The sequence below is a fragment of the Nannospalax galili genome, unplaced genomic scaffold (assembly GCF_000622305.1).
Source record: "Nannospalax galili isolate Female #2095 unplaced genomic scaffold, S.galili_v1.0 scaffold215, whole genome shotgun sequence".
NCBI lineage: Eukaryota > Metazoa > Chordata > Mammalia > Rodentia > Spalacidae > Nannospalax > Nannospalax galili.
In genome coordinates this window covers 5,131,791-5,144,194 of record NW_008338533.1, presented here as the reverse complement: position 1 = coordinate 5,144,194, position 12,404 = coordinate 5,131,791, and the positions used below count along the sequence as shown (strand labels likewise).

Here is a 12,404-nt window from a genome sequence, read left to right as displayed (position 1 = left end):
CTAGCTGATATTTTGGAATTTGTCAGACCTTCAGCACCGGATTGGGACTATGAGACACCCAGGCTTGTGGGCTGAACGACTACGATTCTCAGCCTCTCCAGTGTGGTGCAGCCATTGTTGGACTACTCAGACTCTATCCTGTGAGCTAAGCTGATAAATCTCTGTACATATTCATTCTACCTGTTCTGTTTCTTTGGAGAACCCTGACTAATACAGTTTAACTATAAAGTTATTAAGAAGCAACTAAAGGTGCCATGTCAAACTGAGAGCGGTAATTTAACAAAGGACATTTGTCTCTATAACCTTTAAGGAGAGTTTCTGATTTCCAAGTAACAGTCCTACCTTTTCATTTTGCACTGGGCTATGCATATTATGTCTGCGAAGTTACTCCTGATGTCTATGCCCCAAGAGATGCTTGTCTGTAACTGCAGGGGACCAGGGCAGAATTTTCCATCAAGTCATAACCAATGCCTGCCCAATACAATTGTGAGGGAAATGAAGCAATCATTGATGAGATTCTTGAAGTCTGACAACTTCCTGGATAGCAGCCACCATCTGCACCCAGCTTCCTGGGTCTGACTGAACTGTCTGACAGGGGCAGCCTTCTGTACCTGCCTCCTGGGCAGATCCCACCATCTATCTGATTACATCAGCCCACAGTTCTGCTGAAGACTTGTTATGCTAATTGTGAGCTTACCCAATACTTTTCTTTCTCTTTTTTAAAAAATAACCACTGACTGAATGAATAAACATGAAAATTAGTATTACTTTGTTTTGAAAAGAGAGAAAAATCATAATGACTGGACTCTCGGTGCTCTGGCTGCTTCCAAATTCATAATTTTAGTAAATCTGAGTACTGGCTTTTGTTTCAGAAAATGTACACAATGCAGAAGAAAAAGATTCCCTTCAATAAAAGGAAAGTTGTCTGTGGGTGAGAGATGACAGTAGGATAAACATAAATAGCATACAAGGACAGGGGAATGTCAGGAAAAGGGAGAAAGATGCCAGGCAGGACTCTCCTAACACCAGCACAAAACGCAAAAATGCTGGGTAAGAAAACCTAAGTAACAGAGTGTGATCTCCAGGGACATCGCGAGCTGGGGAGACAGTGGTGGAATCTGCTGTTCAACCTTAAGGACCCAGGTTGGGCCTCAGCACCAGGAACAGCAGAGTGCTTCCAAAACAGAGCACTGGCGGGGTGAGGACTTGGTGATGCCCAGTGCTCATGGATCAGCCAGGAGGGCCGATGAGAGCACAAGGTTCAGTGAAAAACGTGTTTCAGTAAATAAGGTCAAGAGTGAAAAGGAAAAACACCCAACGTTGACTACTGGACTCCACATGCACAAGTACACAAACACAGCACATGCATCTAGACACAGTCAAAGGAATGCGCGCGCGCACACACACACCTATTTTGATGTCTTTAGATAGACTGCAATCAAACATACTTTAAACACATCTACTTGCTAAACGCCAGGCAGTCCTGCTGTTACCACAGGCAGGAATGCTGATTAGCTCAGAACTGTGTCTCCTTCAACAGTGCAGATGAAGATCTAGTGACCCAGTACTCGGAAAAGGACTCTTAAATATCTTCATCTCTGTATTATCTTGGCTGCTCAGCCTGAAAGAATTTTGGGTTGGTGGTTTTACAACAATAATAAAATGATGTTTAAAGAGCTATGGGGATTTTTAGAGAGGAGGGAGTCAAGGAATCCTAAATAACTCATCTAAACTGGGGCCAGTACTGGGTACACCCTGTCACATCATGCTCTGATTTTCTAAGAGTCTTACAGAACTTGACAACAAAAAAATTAAAGATCAAAGAAAATAACAAAATATACTGTTAATATATGGTCTTCTATAAGAATGGCCAAATCATACTTGAGTGGGGGAAAAAAATCACATAAAAAGGAAATTAACAAAATAGGGTCTGCATTAGTCAGCTACTAAAATCCCATGCACATCAAAATATTTCAATCCAAAGAGGAAAGTTTGCCCACAGATCAAACTCAAAGCAGTAAACATTCTACAGTGCTGATGGGCCATTTTCAGAACGCCTCCCCACACACTGCAGCAGGAAAGTGCGCCCATTCCACAGCACAAAAACAACTGCACACGTGTCAGGGTCTGAAATGTGTCCTTGACAAGGTAACTAATAAGCACTTAATAAAAGCCAACAAAGTTTGACCTGCCGTCCCTGCAATTTCAGGAATGTGCACTGCGACAAAGCCCTGAAGTTATCTAAAAGGCTTAGGGGATGAAAGTAGCCGCACATATATCTCTGCCGTGTGATAAGAAAACACACTGAAAATGCAATTTTCAAAGAATAAACTACACAGGTTATCCCAGGATTAGCATCTCGACAAAACGCTACGCAAGATTATATGGTCTTCTATAAGAATGGCCAAATCATACTTGAGTGGGGGAAAAAAATCACATAAAAAGGAAATTAACAAAATAGGGTCTGCATTAGTCAGCTACTAAAATCCCATGCACATCAAAATATTTCAATCCAAAGAGGAAAGTTTGCCCACAGATCAAACTCAAAGCAGTAAACATTCTACAGTGCTGATGGGCCATTTTCAGAACGCCTCCCCACACACTGCAGCAGGAAAGTGCGCCCATTCCACAGCACAAAAACAACTGCACACGTGTCAGGGTCTGAAATGTGTCCTTGACAAGGTAACTAATAAGCACTTAATAAAAGCCAACAAAGTTTGACCTGCCGTCCCTGCAATTTCAGGAATGTGCACTGCGACAAAGCCCTGAAGTTATCTAAAAGGCTTAGGGGATGAAAGTAGCCGCACATATATCTCTGCCGTGTGATAAGAAAACACACTGAAAATGCAATTTTCAAAGAATAAACTACACAGGTTATCCCAGGATTAGCATCTCGACAAAACGCTACGCAAGATCTGTGTGTATGTTGCCAAGTCATTTGTTTATACATCAAGAAACTTGGAAGGCTGTGTGAAAACCACTACCAGTAGGGGATGTGAGACAGTGTGTGTTGACTGCAGCTTTCAGAGTTAAATTTGTCGACCTTCGCTTCCCTTTCCCTTTATCCTTTACTTACGCTACCTGGTAGCAACTTGTTGGGATTTATTCTCTGTCAGTCTATCTCCATCTCTCTCTCCCACTCTCCCCATCTCTGTCACTGTCTCTTTGTCTCTCTCTTTCCGTCCCTCCCTCTTTCTACTCTTGTTTATAACTTAGAATGAAACCTTATGAAAACTACCTTCACAATGAACTGGGAGTTAGGACACTACACAAACAGTGGGGAGCACAGGTGGGTGCTGGACAAACACTCCACCACAGCATTAACAGTGTGATTAGAGCTGCAGCAGATTCCCTTTTAAACTGAATTACATCACCGGATTTCCTATTTTTCAATTATCAAACAATAATCATTATCTCTATGTTCTCTAAACCCACAAATCCAAATCTGTATTTTATTGAGAATAGTTAACTTTAAATAATAAAATATTTGGACCTCAAAAGATAAAAATATTTCATAGGTAGCTAAGTTCAGGCATTTAAGATGTAGATTGGGTTATAATTTGATTTTCCTATTAAGCTTTGTCCATTTCATATAGCTCTTAAACAAACTTAGACATTCTCCCTCACCTGCACCCTCCGTAACCCCCCCGACTGGATTCCTGCATTGTCCTATATGCTAATTTCTATCTGGTCAGGCAGATGTCCCTGGATGGGAGTTCATACACTGCAGTCTAGCCAATCTTAGTCTCTCCCTTAAAGACCTCCTTCTCCCTCACCCAGCAGCAGTCACTTGCCAATAGTTTCTCAGCTGGGGTTGGAGCCTGCTGCCCATTTCCCTCATTCTATACTCAGTTTACTTCTGATTGAATCAACATGGGTCTTCTGCATGCCGTCACCATTGTTGCAAGTTCATATGAGCAAGTTCCTGGTGGCCTAAGAGCTTCTGTTTCCATATGTCCATTCACCAATCCTGACTCTTACAAGCTTTCCACCCCCTCTTCCATGATGGTCCCTGAGCCGTGGGTGGGTAAGGTGTAATGTAGGAGTCCTACCCAGGGACATGCACTCTGCAGCCTCTTGTTCTCTAGTACTTAGCCAGGTGTGGCCTTCCGTGTTCATCATACTGTTCTATGAGGAAGCCTCACTGGAAAGAGTTCAGAGATGGCTTAGTATTCCCTGTGCTCCCTGTCCTGCTATGTTCCATGAGCCTTAGATATAGGGATTCCATTGTAGATGTGTCACTTACAGCTGGGCATCTATCAGACATATATTAACTCTGTGTGACCAGTTATGGAACTCCGCAGTAGCCTCCATCTGTTGCAAAAAGAAGGTTCTTTGATGAGTGCTGTATGGTACATCTGTCTACAAATATAAGGATTCATATGTAACATACAGTAAGAAACTTCATTTGTCTAGAGATATGACCAAGATAGGATTTTTTTTTTAGGATCTATGACCTCTCCAGCAATGTGTATTAGCATATTTACAGTGTCACTCATGAGTTCCCTCCCAATGAGGTAGCTTTACATTCAATGAGATAACTGTTGATTACCTAGTAGATAAAAGTGACAATATAGTTTGCTGTGCCAATCATTGAGGTTATTAGACTTTGAGGCTGGGTTAGAATAGTGATTCACTTTTTCCCTTAGTAGCTTTCATAGCGTCCCACAGAATTAAGAGTACCAGCCTTCAAGGAGGAAGCTCCCAGGTCACTTCCTGCTCCATTACTCCAAGTCCTATGTCCAAAGTATGTCCTGTCTTCAGCAATAGAATCTTACCTTCAACTTCTAAGAGGTAATCAAAGGCTGTCACAATAGCCTGCGCTATTTTGGGAATCTGTTGGACTACCCCGATTAACAACTTGGAGAGAGATTTCTCCTGTCTTGCACAGCGTTCTTTTTGATGTAGCCTTCAGGTATACATGTGCACTCATGCTCAGAGATTTTGTAGTATTCAGGTTTTTTAATTTAATACATTTCCCTCTGACTTTTTATGCCACCTAAGCTTTCTCCCCCTCCCCGTTTAAGCCCCCCCTTTTTCCCCTTGATGATACCTACTATCCCCCTTCTCTTGAGTTTCTTCTTCTCCTTAACCCCCATGGTTGTTTGTATGTCCTGCCCTCCTCCCTTTCTAAAGGTCCCCATAGTCCCCATTTCTCCCCTGGTATCACCTGTTTCCAACCACCTCACTCTCCCAGGCTTTATCCTGCCCTTTACCTCCCTGCTTCCTTTCCGTTCTCCTGGCTCCTGCTGTTACATCAGGATACATATTCACATATAACACATATAAGGATTTGATATAAGATCCACAAATGAGAACATACATCAGTTGTTTTCCTGCGTCTGTATTACTTCATTAAGTTTCTAGTTTCATCCATTTACCTGAAAATTCCATAGTTTTGTCTTTCCTTATCAGCGAGTAAAAATTCATTATGCAAATGTCCCAGATTTTCATTATCCACTCATCAGTTGAAGGACACTTAGGTTCTTCAAATTCTTAGCTATTGTGAAAAGAACAGCAACAAACATGGATGCACAAGTGTCTCTGGAGTAGGACGAGTCCTTTGGGTAGATTCATGTTCAGATTTTAAGAGTTCTCCACACTGCTTCCCACGGGGGTTCCACGAGTTTGCAGTCCCACCAGCAGTGGATGAGTGTTCCTTTTCTACACATGCTCTCCAGCATTCCATGTCACTTGTTCTCTTGATCTTAGCCAGCCTGACTCTGTAAGACAAAATCTTAAAGTAATTTTTATCTGCATTTCTCTAACTTCTAAGGATCTTGAGAAAATTTTTTAAGGCGTTTCTTGGCCATTTTTATTTCTTTAAGAACTCTGCACAGGTCCGTAGCCCATCTTTTTATTGGGTCATTTTTTTCTTTTCGTTTTTTGAGTTCTACATCTTAATCCTCTGTTGCCTGTGTAGCGCAGGTGAAGATTTTCTGCCACTCAGTGTGTTTCCTCTTCACCTCCTTGGTTGTTTCTTCTGCTGTATGGAAACTTCACAGCTTAATAAAATCCCATTTGCTGATTTTGCCTGACTGAATGGTGTCTGATTCAAAAAGTCCTTCCTGACACCTACAGCTTCAGGGTTCTATCTTTTCCCCAGCAGCTTCAGAGATCCAGGTTTTACATTGAATTCTCTGATCCATTTGGAGTTGACTTTTGTGCACGGTGAAAGATAAGCATCCAATTTCATTCTTCTACAAGTAGAGAACCAGTTATGCCAACACCATTTGCTGAAAATTTTGTCTTTCTGAAATTGTGTGTTCTTGCTCTGTTGTCAAATATCAGGTGTTTGTGCCTGCTATTGTGTTCTATTTATCTCCATGCCTGATTCTGTGACAGTACCATACTTTTTTCATGACTACATCTCTGCAATATAGTTTGAGATCAGATATGGTAATCTCCCAGCATTGCTCTTTTTGTCCAAGAGTCCTTTGGCTATCTGAGGTCTTTTTGTGATTTCCAGTGAATTTTAGGAATTTTAGTTTTCTCTAGCTTTGTCAAGAATGTTTTGGGGATTTTTATTGGCATTGCACTGAATCTATACATTTCTTTTTGTAGGGTTATCATTTTCACAATATTAATTCTGTCAGTTTATGAGCACAGGAAGTTCTTCTATCTTTTCTTTAAACATTGTAGATATCTTTAAAGTCTTTAGCTTTATTCCAATGTTTTTTTTTGAGGCTATTGTGAATAGTAGATTTTCCATCTAATTTTTCTCTAACTGCTTGCTATTGGTGTATAAAAAGGCTACTATTTTTTGAAGTTGATTGTTTAACCTGCCACTTTGCTGAAAGTATTGATCATTTATAGCACTTTTCTGGTGGAACACGTAGGATCTATTATATATAATATCATCTGAGAATAGTGATAACTTTTCTTATTTTTCAGTTAGCACTTGTTTAATTTCCTTCTCTTGTCTTATTGCTCTATCAAGAGTTTCTAGCACTATGTTAAAAAGGAGTGGAGATAGAGGACAACCTTTTCTGATCCCTGATTTAATGGGAATGTTTCCAAGTTTTCTCCATATAGAATGATTTTGGGTGTAGGTTTGTTGTATATATCTTTAATTACATTGAAGTATGTTCCCTTCAGTCCAATCTCCTCTAGGACTTTTAACATGAATGCATATTCGATTTTGTCAAAGGCCTTTTCTTCATCTATTGAGATGACCATGAGATTTTTGTCTTTTAGTCCATTTATGTGATTTATTACCTTTATTGATTTATAAAGCCAACCTTTCTGCTCTAAAATAACAATGACTTGATCATGGTAGGTGATCTTTATGATATGTGTCTGTCTGCAGCCTGCAAGCATTCTGTTCAGAATCTTTGTATCCATGTTCATTTAGGATATAGGTCTATGGTTTTTGTTTTTGTTGAGTCTTTATCTGGTTTTGGTATTAGGGTGATACTGGATTCATAGGAGGAGTTTGGGAGTGAGTGTCTGGTATAATTCTTCTGTGAACCCATCTGAGCCTGGGCTTTTTGTAGTTAGCAGGTTTTGTATTGCTGTTTCAATTTCCTCATTTGTTATGGATCTACGTAATCTGTTGATCTCTTCTTGTTTTAACTTTGGTGGTTTCCATGAATTTAGAAATTCATTTCTTTTATGGTTTAAAATTTAATCAAGTATAGGCTTTTAATGTATTCTTGTATAATGTTCCAGATCTTTTTGTTGTCTGTTGTGATGTTTCCCCTTCATCTCTGATTTTGTTAATTTAGATGTGCCCTTTCTTTTGGTTAACTGGGCTGAGGATCCATCTATTTTGTTCAACTTCTCAAAGAACCACCTCATGGATCCAATGATTCTTTGTATTGTTTTCTTTGTTCTATTTTATTAATTTCTGCTCTTATTTTTATTATTTCTTCTCATCTGCTAGGTTTGGGTTTGGTTTGTTCTTGTTTTTCAGAGACTTGAGTTGTACTGTTAAGTCATTTATATGTGATCATTCTGATTTTTTAATGTAGGCACTTAAAGGTATTAATTTCCCCCTTAGGACTGATTTTAAAATATCCCAGATGTTTTGTGTTGTATTATCATTTTCATTTAGTTCCATGAATACTTTGATTTCTATTTTAATTTCTTCTTTGAAGCATTTACCATTCAGGAGTGTGTTGTTATATTTCCATGAGTTTTTGCATCTTCTAAACAATCTTTTGCTGTTGATTATAACCTATGTTTGTGATCTAAAGGAATGCATGAAATCATTTCAAATCCTTCTATTTTTTGAGAGTTCTTTTGTGTCCCAGTATATGTTCAATTTCAGAGAAACTTGAATGGGCTCATGAGTAGAAAGTGTATTCTTTCGTGTTGCAGTGGGATATTCTGTAGCTGTCCGATTTGATGTAACATGTCATTTAAATCAGGTATCTCTGCCTATTTTTTGTCTAGTTAACATATAATCAGAGACAGTAGGATATTGAAGTCACCTGCTATTACTGAGTTGTAGTTAATCTGTGTCTTAAAAGTCCTGTAGTACTGTTTTTATGAAATTGGGTGTGCCAGAATTTGGTGCATATATGTTCATGACTGTTGTATCTTCTTGGTCTATTGGAGATAGTACAAGTATTAAAGTCCCCTATTATTACTGAGTTGTGGAAAATCTGTTTTAATAATCCTGTAGTGCTGTTTTTATGAAATTGGGTGCACCAAAATTTGGTTCATAATTGCTTCTTAGTGCCCTTTGCTTGGAATTATTTCCATCCTTTCACACTAAGGTTGTGCACACTTTGAGAGATGAATTTCTCGAAGACAACAAAAAGATGACCTTTGTTTCTTAATCTACTCCTCTGGCCTGTGTCTTTTGACTAGGAAGTTGAGGCCACTGATGTTTAGAGATATTATTGAACAATGTGTTTTGGTTACTGTCATTTTAATTTCTGTTCCTTGCCCTATTTTGTGTTTCTGTAATTATACATTTCTAAGTTTTCTGTAACCTCTTGGGTATAGTCTTTTCTATCTTTGGTCCTTTGTATTTCTTTAAGTATTCTCTGTAGGACTGACTCATGTCATGGAAAATTTCCCATTCCCATTGGGCTGTGATAGATATTTTTGCTGGGTAAAGTATTCTGAGCTGGCATCATGGTCATTGAGAACTGGAAATACTTTGGTCCAGGCTCTTCTGACATTCATAGTTTGCATTGAAAAGTCAGCTGTAATTCTGATGGGTTTTCCTTTAATATGTGACTTATTTTTCTCATCTTTCAGAACCCTCTCTCTGTTCTGTACATTCAGTGTTTTTACTATGATATGCCATGGGGAGTTTGTGTTCTAGTCCTAACTGATGCTCTCTGTGTTTCTTGTATCTATATGTCTTTCCATAATTTAGGGACGCTCTCTCTGACAATTCTGTTGAATATCTTCTGGTGAATGCCACTGACCTGAGATGCTTCTCCTTCCTGTATGCCTATGAGGTGTAGATTTGGTCTTTTCATAGTGTCCCACATTTCCTGCATATTCCATTGCAGTGTGTTTTTAAATTTTTTTATACTCTTTGCTTGAGAAGTCCAGTTCTTGATCTTCTGTTTTCCATTTCATTCATTCTGCTTGTGAGGCTTTCTCCTGTTGTTTCAAGTTGACTTGAGTTTCTCAATTCCATCTTCAATTTGGTTTGAATTTTCTTCAATATTTCTATCTCTTTTGTGAATTCACATTTCAAGTCCTGAACTGTTTCTGTTATTTCATTCAGCTGCATATTTGTATTTTCTTGAGCTTCTGTCACAAGTTTATGCCTGTCATCTTTGAGTTCTGTGAGTTGTATGTGTGTGTTCTCTAAGTTCTTTGATCGTGTTTATGATTTTTTTTAAATTCTGTGCTGGAGGGTTCCTTAGGGTGATTCTCACTGTAGTACATTTCTGTAGGACTGGTGGGTTGTGTTGGGGACATATTCACTTGGTTTTTCATATTAGTTGTGTTTTTGTGCTGTCTTTTGGGCATATGTATGTCTTTTGTTAGTTGTGTGTCTGGTGGGAAATTCTATTCTGCCTTTGGTTAGTTGAAGTTTGATTTTGTTTACACTGTTGAGGTAACTTTGTTGCTTTTTGCTCAGGTATGAAAAGTTAGTGCGCACTTCGGGTTCTCTCAGGGTAGTAGGCTGGTCTGGGTAGTAGGCAGGTCTGTGGAAGGTAGATCAGGAGGGGGGCCAAGGGCATGATTGGGGTGGAGGGTTTATCAAAGACTGGGGAATTGACCTAGTCTGGGTACAAGGGATTATGATGTAGTGGGTAGGTCTGGACTGAGAGGGTAGTCCAGAGATCTGGGGCAGAAGGAACAGGAGCTTGCCTGGGCCGAAGGTTAGAAGGGGGACCAAGGTCAAGGAGAGAGTACATCTGCTCAGGGTGCAGGGGAATCAAGGCACAGTGGGTGCAATCTGACTTATCAGGGCAGTAGTAAGGTATGTAGCAGGCAGAACAGAAGGCCAGGGATAAGGTTGGTGTGGGGATAGACTGGAGAGTCTAACCCGGCTAGTCTGAGTTAGGAAGCTACTCCAGAGATCTAAGGTGGAAGATCAGGAGTGCACCTGGGCTCAAGGCGAGAAAGAGGACCAGTGTGGGGACAGAGTAAGTAGAGCTCCTCAGGCTGCAGGGGAATCAACACGCAGTTGGGTTATATTTTTGAATAATTACATAAACCCCTGGTAATCATCCTTTCTAGGCCATGGCATTGGATGCAGAATGTTGACATTAACATACATGCCCCACGCCATTCCTTTGGTCTGAGTTAGGAAGACTTCTGGCTCACCGTGCCCTTGCTGAAGAGGTGACACAGTGGAAACCTGAAATCATTAACTGATACTGAGCATGCACAGAAAACAAGAGTAGGATCCAAAGGTTACAACCAGGCCCTTACTCCAAAATCATTTCTTCTAATTCATAAATATAATCCCAACAGTAGATGAAGGTTCATTAGCCAGATATTGTTCCCGTCAGAATATACACAACACAGTAAATACACACACACCCACATGCGTGCACACACACACACACACACACACACACACACCCCACTACCACCACCACCACAGCCACCAGGCACCAGGAAGATTGACCTAATAAGAAAACAGTAAGAACAAACAATGAAGTCTGACCAAATGTTACCCAGAACTCAAGAGCTGGCAAATGTCTTGACTGTCAAAATATGCTGCATGGTTGCAGAACACCACCCCATGCTGTCCAAATGAGAAGATGGAAAAGTTTACTGCCTTTTAAGTCTCGTGGCTGATGGAGTCCTTTAGAGAAGAAATTCAATAACCACTTACATCACATTCCACCACTAGCATTTCTTTAATTCTCTAAATTTTACTCTATATTAGCAATTACTTTAATACATTAAATGTATTTTTCTATAATCTCCTTCATAATGGAAACAGATTTGCAGGTGAGCAGAGAAGCTGAGTCCACGCATATATGTGAAGCTGTTGAGTTTCTGCATGTATGCACAGCAGTAGAGTTGTTGCATGTATGCACAGCAAAAGTATTCATTTTGTACACATGCTAAGCAGCCGAGTTCATGTATGTACAGCAGACGATGTCCAGCATGCACACACAGAATTCCTGTATTCAATCACAACAGTATTCTTGCACACATTGATCAGCACTCAGTTTTCTGTGTGTACGCACAGTGGTGTCGTCCTGCATAATACAGCAGCCAAGTTTTCCACATATGCACAGTAATCATGTCCTTTGGGGGTATAATGAAGTCAAACTCATGCGTGAATACAGCATGCCGAGCAGTCAAGTCCAAGCACGATGTTCATTTGTCAGTCCTGCTCTTGACATATGTGAAGTGGTCATCAAACATATGAAAAGCAGAGGCATTTCTGTATGTATTTCTGTACACAGCTGCACATCAGCAGTGTACCTGCAAGTATGTGTAACACTACTGTCCCTGGATATATGCAAAAAACCATTCACCATGTTTGTAAAGCAGTAGGATCCCTCCATGTATAAGAGTAGCTTCCCTCCATGTATGTGCAAGGCAGCATCTGTCCAAGAATGCACGGGCAGCATCCCTCCATGTGTGTGCACAGCTGCGCCCCTCCAGGTACATAGAGTAGCATCCCTCCATGTGTGTGCACAGCTGTGCCCCTCCAGGTACATAGAGTAGCATCCCTCCATGTGTGTGCACAGCTGCGCCCCTCCAGGTACATAGAGTAGCATCCCTGCATGTGTGTGCACAGCTGCGCCCCTCCAGGTACATAGAGTAGCATCCCTACATGTGTGTGCACAGCTGCGCCCCTCCAGGTACATAGAGTAGTATCCCTCCATGTGTGTGCACAGCTGTGCCCCTCCAGGTACATAGAGTAGCATCCCTACATGTGTGTGCACAGCTGTGCCCCTCCAGGTACACAGAGTAGCATCCCTACATGTGTGTGCACAGCTGCGCCCCTCCAGGTACAC

At 40.5% G+C, this 12,404-nt stretch overlaps 1 protein-coding gene across 1 annotated transcript in view; it reads right to left on the bottom strand.

Annotated features, from left to right (window-relative positions):
- The window catches only part of Znf385d (zinc finger protein 385D), a 997,469-nt gene that overhangs the window by 799,097 nt on the left and 185,968 nt on the right, over positions 1–12,404 (bottom strand). The window lies entirely within an intron of this gene.